Here is a 6,977-nt window from a genome sequence, read left to right on the forward strand (position 1 = left end):
GTAACTCGCATATGATCGCCACCTATGGGTTGTTGAATATGTATTATGTTATGTATGTTTCCCTTCCAGGTAACCCAACACTGACTGCACAACCGATTCATTTTAATTGTTAATTAATTTTGTAAATCTAGCTTAGTTAACATATTTATATTCTAAAGTTTATATATAATTATATTTATTAAATTATTGTGGTATATCACTTTCTTGACAAGGTAACGCAAGGTATCATTATAAAAATGTACATTAAAAAAAAAATTAAAAAAATAATATACATTTGTGAGCGTGCCAAGCCCGCGAAACCTGGCAGCGGGCATATATAAGAAGGGGTTGTGACCACCGCGCGCAGAACCCGGTTTTCATTCCAAGTGGACATCCATATTCAACTACATTTCTGAGGTAAAGTACTTTTTACTTAACCGATGTAGGTAAATTACTTTTAAAACATACAAACCCCATACAAAGGTAAATGACACTTAAAACTTTGAAGAAAGTAAATAATAAAATCTAATTATAGCACATAGGCTACTGTAGGCCCCTACTCAGGGTATACAGATAAGTAAGTAAGATAAATAACGGCCGCTTTCACCTAATAAACATTTTTAATTGTCACAAAATGTATTAACTGTGTTTTCCAGTAAATGTACCACTACTTTTCACATAAACAATGGTTTTCCGGTTGTTTTCCCGTCCGCTATAAATGCCGTTACGTCTGTGACGTCATTTGGGATAGAGAAAATCCGCTCATATTGAAATTTACTTTTTTGAGTTTTTTTTTTTTTTTGTCTGTGATGTTATCGTTACTGTAAAATAAATCAATTATACAATTATTAATAATACTATCTTTACGTTGTATGGAAAGCGCGTTATTGTGGCTTGGCTGCGAGCGCGTGAGCGCTGGTGGTGTACGCGCAGCGCTCACGCGCTTGCAGCCAAGCCTATGAGAGCGAGAGACGTGCATGGCTTATAAAGATGAGGTCAGATTTGCCATCCGTCTGTCTGTCATATTATTAATACCACTACATCTAATAATATTTATAAATATAAACATTGTTAAATAAATATTGTTTTATTAATAACAATAATTATTATTGTATTTTATTAATAATACATTAATAATAATATTTTATTTAAATTATTATTGTCACCGTGTTAATAATATTATTATTTTCTTTTTTTCAGTATATATTGCAGTCTGATTATTGTAAGTGATAAATCTAGCAGTCATCCAGATTAGTCAAAAATCATTGCATTAATTCGTACAGATATCTCTCTCTCATATTCAGACATGTTTCTTCTTTCTCTTCCCTTTCCTTGTGTCAACAGCAGCTACAACACCCCCAAAGGCTCTTTTAAGAGCCCTAGCACACAGCGACTTTGTATTTTGTAAGTATGTTTTGAATGCCTACCAGATATTTAAGTTATAAGTCAGATACTGGCCTGACTCATATAGATTTCATGATTCAATTTGATTCACAAGCTCATGCAGTTTCTGATCTCTTTTTCGATTCATGATACAAATGCATTCACCTAAACCAACCCAATGATTATCTTTTTTTATTTATTAGATTTTACATCGTTCCTCCTGCCCTCCTCCATTATCATACATCAGAGTCACCAGTAATGCCTTTACAAATTAAACGGATATCTTAGAAAACAATCTACTGTAGCATTATTTCCGATTTAAAATGTTCACAATGATCATTAATGAATAAACAATCCATGTCAATTCATACAGTATGCAGTGTCTGACTACTAATGTTTTTGTTTTTTTAAACTTTGTTTATGTGTCATCAGCAGCACCCCAACTCTCAACTACTGTCAACCCAACAACTCTTTTGGCATCTTTGGCTTTTTTTCTTGTGAGTATATTTTTTGACTGAGTATCAGATACTTTTAGTATTTGTATTTAGTTCAAACAGATACATCATGCAGCAATAATAATTTGTCTTAAGGATTTAAATAACTTGTTTTTTATAATTATAGTATATTATTATATTATACAATTTTATATACATATTCATTTTTTTTATTCAAAAATTAATTAATTTAATTAATTAGCAATAAATCATATTGATGTTTATTTGATTTTATTTACTGATTTTTAAACAAATATTTGCAATAGGCTTGCCACGATATAATACCGGTTATGAGGAACAAAATCGACAGAGATGGGAGCAAGTAACGCATGTTAAAGTCAAAACAAAAGTCCTTACTATCAAGTCTCAAGTCCCAGTGTACAAAAAATGCAGTTCCTGCTAAGGATCAAGTCAAGTCACAGTACCAATAAGTTTGCGGGCACTTCCGAGCTTATGTTTGTTTATATTATTTAATGTGCTTATTTTGCTTGCAATTTTGCAAATGAAAGGTTTGTTGTATTCTTCATACAGCACTAAATAAGTGTCTTTATACAATTAAAATAATGTATATTGTGGGAAATACACTTGTCCCTTCATTTTATGTCTAAACGTCTGGAAACTTGACCTATGTCTTCAATATTGGGATATAAAAAAGTTACATATTTAATTATAATCGTCACACAACTTTATCCGTAAACATGTTTTATTAAACTGTATTGTCAGTACCCTACATTAAAAATTAATTCAGGCTTTTGTTTGTCATTAAAAATAATGGAGACCGATTAAAAAAAAGTTTTACAAGTGATTTCTTATACTTTTGCTCCATCTAATGGACAAAATGAGTACTATAGACTTAATACGGCTAATAGTTTGTAATTATAATTATTATAATATTGCTGTTAGCCCAAACAGAACAAAACAAGTTGAGATAAATAAAGATATTAAATATAAAAATTTAATAAAAAATGATTGGCAGCATTTTTAATCTAATCTTTTGGATATATATCAGGTACAGTACATGCGTGTTTTTTCTCTAAAAAAAAGACAAACAAAGGAAAAAGGTTTGACATTAATTGCACTGAACTACACAATATTAACAATTATTTTTATCTATCTCTTATTTTTGTTTTTCAGGAGCATTTTCCAAAATCATCATTTTTATCAAACAATAACAATATACCTGTACATATAAATCTTTATATAACCAAATACATAATATATAATACTGACAATAACACACACATACCACAATGTCTTACTGGACTAAAAGGAGAAAGACTATGGCCAGTGTACAAGAGATAGAAAGAGATATTTTAGATGAATACAAAACACAAACTGAAAACACTGAGGAATCTGTTCATGGTCACAAATGTCAAGACTCTGAAAGTATAGATCTCACATCTTCTTGTAATATAGTTTCCTCTCTTTTGTCCCCACATGAGAACTCATGTGATCTGGAAAAAAACACAGATGCTGATTTCTTCTGTGATTCTGACAATCTCTCTGATCCTGGTAGTATCCAATCAAATGAATCTGATAGCAGTAGCAACAATTCACTTAATCAGTTGCAAACTAAACTGCAAACATGGGCAGCATCTTTTTTCATCCCTCTAGTAGCTCTAACAGCACTATTGGCAATCCTAAGATCAGAATTTCCTGATTTGCCCAAGGATGCAAGGACTCTTCTTGGTACACAGACAAAGGTACCCGTAGTAAAGATTTGCAATGGTGAATATTACCATTTTGGACTGGTAAATGGCTTGCAAAACATATTAGGTAGGATCTCCAATATTGCTGAAAATTTAAAAACTCTTGCTTTGCAGTTTAACATTGATGGCATCCCCCTGTTTAAAAGCTCCAGAACACAATTTTGGCCAATTCTTGCAACAGTTGACTGTGATGAAACACGATCTCCATTTGTAGTTGGTTTGTTCTGTGGCAGTAGTAAACCGAGCTCACTCAGGGAGTATTTGAAAGATTTTATTGCCGAATTAAAATTTGTTTTGCAAGAAGGCATTGTAAAGAATGGTACTCATTTTAAAGTTGTTGTCTCCTCCTTTATTTGCGATGCCCCTGCACGAGCATTCATCAAAAATGTCAAGTCTCACAATGGCTATTTTGGTTGTGACAAATGTTCCCAGACTGGAGTATGGTCTAATAAAATGACATATCCTGAAACAGATGCTCCACTGCGTACTGACATGGATTATGAAATGATGACAAATGAAGAACACCATTTGAACAGTAGTTTAAGCCCTTTACACGAACTAGTAAAAATGGTAACCCAATTCCCGTTAGACTACATGCACACCTGCTGTCTTGGAGTAATGAGGAGGTTAATTCAAATGTGGATGAAAGGGAAAAAGCTTAGAACAAGGTTGTCATCACAGCGTATAGCAGAGATTTCTGACAGACTTGTTGCTCTCCGTTCTTTTATGCCTCAAGAGTTTGCCAGGAAACCTCGTTCTTTGACAGATGTGGATAGATGGAAGGCCACAGAGTTCCGCCAGTTCATGATATACACTGGTCCCGTTGTGTTAAAAGGATGTGTTGAATCCGCAATTTATGACAACTTTCTTCTCTTTTCTATTGGCATGTTTCTGCTGCTTAGTCCCGGCCTCTCTGATTCAATGATTGAATTTGCTAAAAAGGCTCTGTTGTCATTTGTAACACATTACATCAGATTGTATGGCACAGACGAAGTAGTTTTCAATGTCCACCAGGTTATCCATCTTGCAGACGAGTATAAAGCATTCGGCCCTCTTGATAATATAGCGGCATTTCCATATGAAAATTACCTGGGTGAACTGAAACGATTGGTTAGAAAACCAGATTGTCCTTTACAGCAGGTTGTCAAAAGACTTTCAGAAATGCTTCCAAAAGAATCTCATCAATCTAATCTGTCATCAAGTTCAAAAGAGCTAAAAAAGGTGCATTTCTCAGATTTTGTTTTGTCACCCAAACAAGGAGACAACTGTATCAAAATCGACACAGACATAGCCATAATTAAGGATATAATCAAACAGAATGAAAGCGTTCATGTAGTGTGTCAGAGGTTCCAAAAAACAGAATCATTTTACACTTATCCATGCGACTCCTCTGCACTTGGATGTTATAGAGTCTCTGTCTTGCAAGAAAAGACTGAAATAGTACCTTTGTCCAGTGTAAAACACAAGTACGTACTTCTTCCTGAAAATGATAATGGGTTTTTTGCAATACCCCTTCTCCATTGCAGATAGTGTTTGTTCAGCAGAGTGAGCACAGATGTAGTGTCAGGCTTTTGGAAATTATTTTAAATTTAAATAAACATAAAATATTGAAAAAGTTGAAATAAATCCTATAGGGTTATAGGATTCTATCATCATTTACTCACTCTCATGCTCCAAACCCATACGACTTTTGTTCATCTTCATAACACATATTAAGATATTTTTTTAACGAAATCTGAGAGATTTGGGTCACTCCATTGACAGTCCAGATAACCAAATCTTTCTAGATCCAAAAATGTCATAACATAGATTACACCTCTCAATTCAATTTGTGTTTGTAAAAGTAACTTCAAACACACTGGAACAATCCTCATTGGTGGGTTACGCACAAATACAAGCACTTGGGTGTATGCAATGCACTGTACATCTGTTTTAATCAATGTCTATTATGGCTAAATTAAATCTGTCCATCATATATAGCATTTAAGTCTTTTCAGAAGACTTAGATTAAACCTCTTGATTCATACTGATTCGTTTTTAATAGTACGATGACATTTTTTGATCTAGAAAGTTTTGGTTATCTGTACTGTCATTGGAGTGACCAAAATCTCTCAAATTTCATTAAAAAATATCTAAATATGTGTTTCTAAGATGAAAGTGAGTAAATCATGACAAGATTTTCGGGTAAACCCTTTGAAAGTTTGTTGAGGTGAGGTGACATTGTGAGAGAAGGGAATATCACTCATTTTCTTCCTGCTCATTAAAATAAAAAGATACTTTAATTTAACACACCCACTCTTTCTGTTATTTTCACTGCATACAAATAAGTACATTGCATTACATACAAATAAATTAATTCATGCCTGACTTACTCCACTGTGATTGGTATGGGTAAGGGAGCTGAACACGCAGCAACCCAGAACTAATCACAGCTGGGGTCAACATTTCTCAAATTTCTTATCTTTCCCAGACAATAATGGATAAAGTGAATCAGTATACATTAATAGAATTTCCTGACAAAAGCACAGATGTTGTCCCAGACAATTGGCTTTTTGGACAAAAGTGCTACTGGCCAAAATACACTCAAGAAAAATTAAAGGTGGCAGTAAAGAGACAAGAGCCTGTACAAGCTGGATGGAAACTATTTGAGCCTGTGCGATTGCTTAAAAAGTGTGGTAAGAATGTTTTTCTTTTTTTTTATATTATTTATTTTATTATCTCAATGCACTGATAACTATACATGCTTTGCTCAATCGTATATATTATTTATATCTATATTACTAGAAACACTAGAAAAAGCACAGAAGATGCTTAAAAAGTATGTGGACTGTGATATCCACACGTCGGAAATAACTTCTGACGAAGAGGGCCATAATGAAAGAATAAAAAGAAAGAAAAGGTAATTTAAGGTTTAATGATAATAAATATCAAAGACTTTTATAGGTGTTGTCGGTAACGCTTTAGATTACAGCCCGGAAAGTACTGCGGAATTAAGACAAATTTACAGCGTATATACTTACTTTATAGGTCCACTATAATTACCGAAAGTTACATTGTAAAATCGCTTTAATTACGCAGTACTTTCCGGGCTGTAATCTAAAGCGTTACCGTGTTGTCTTATTGAGAAATAATTTTACTGTTTCCCTTTACAGGCCTAATCCACGCTTCCTAAACTTCACAGAGAATGATTCTGACCAGGATGTTAATGCACCAAAAAAATCACGGCTCCCAGCTGCCCCCGTAATTGACATTCCAGGTATTATGGAAGTCTAATTAAACTGTTTTTGTAGTTAATTTTAAGAAAAAACTCTTCATGATCATATGTCCCTGAATTTCAAGGCGATTCAAATCTTTAAAAAAAAAAAAAAAAAAACTTTAAAAGTAAATTCCCATTGAATTTAATTTGAAATGC

The sequence above is a fragment of the Squalius cephalus genome, assembly GCF_949319135.1.
Source record: "Squalius cephalus genome assembly, chromosome: 10".
NCBI lineage: Eukaryota > Metazoa > Chordata > Actinopteri > Cypriniformes > Leuciscidae > Squalius > Squalius cephalus.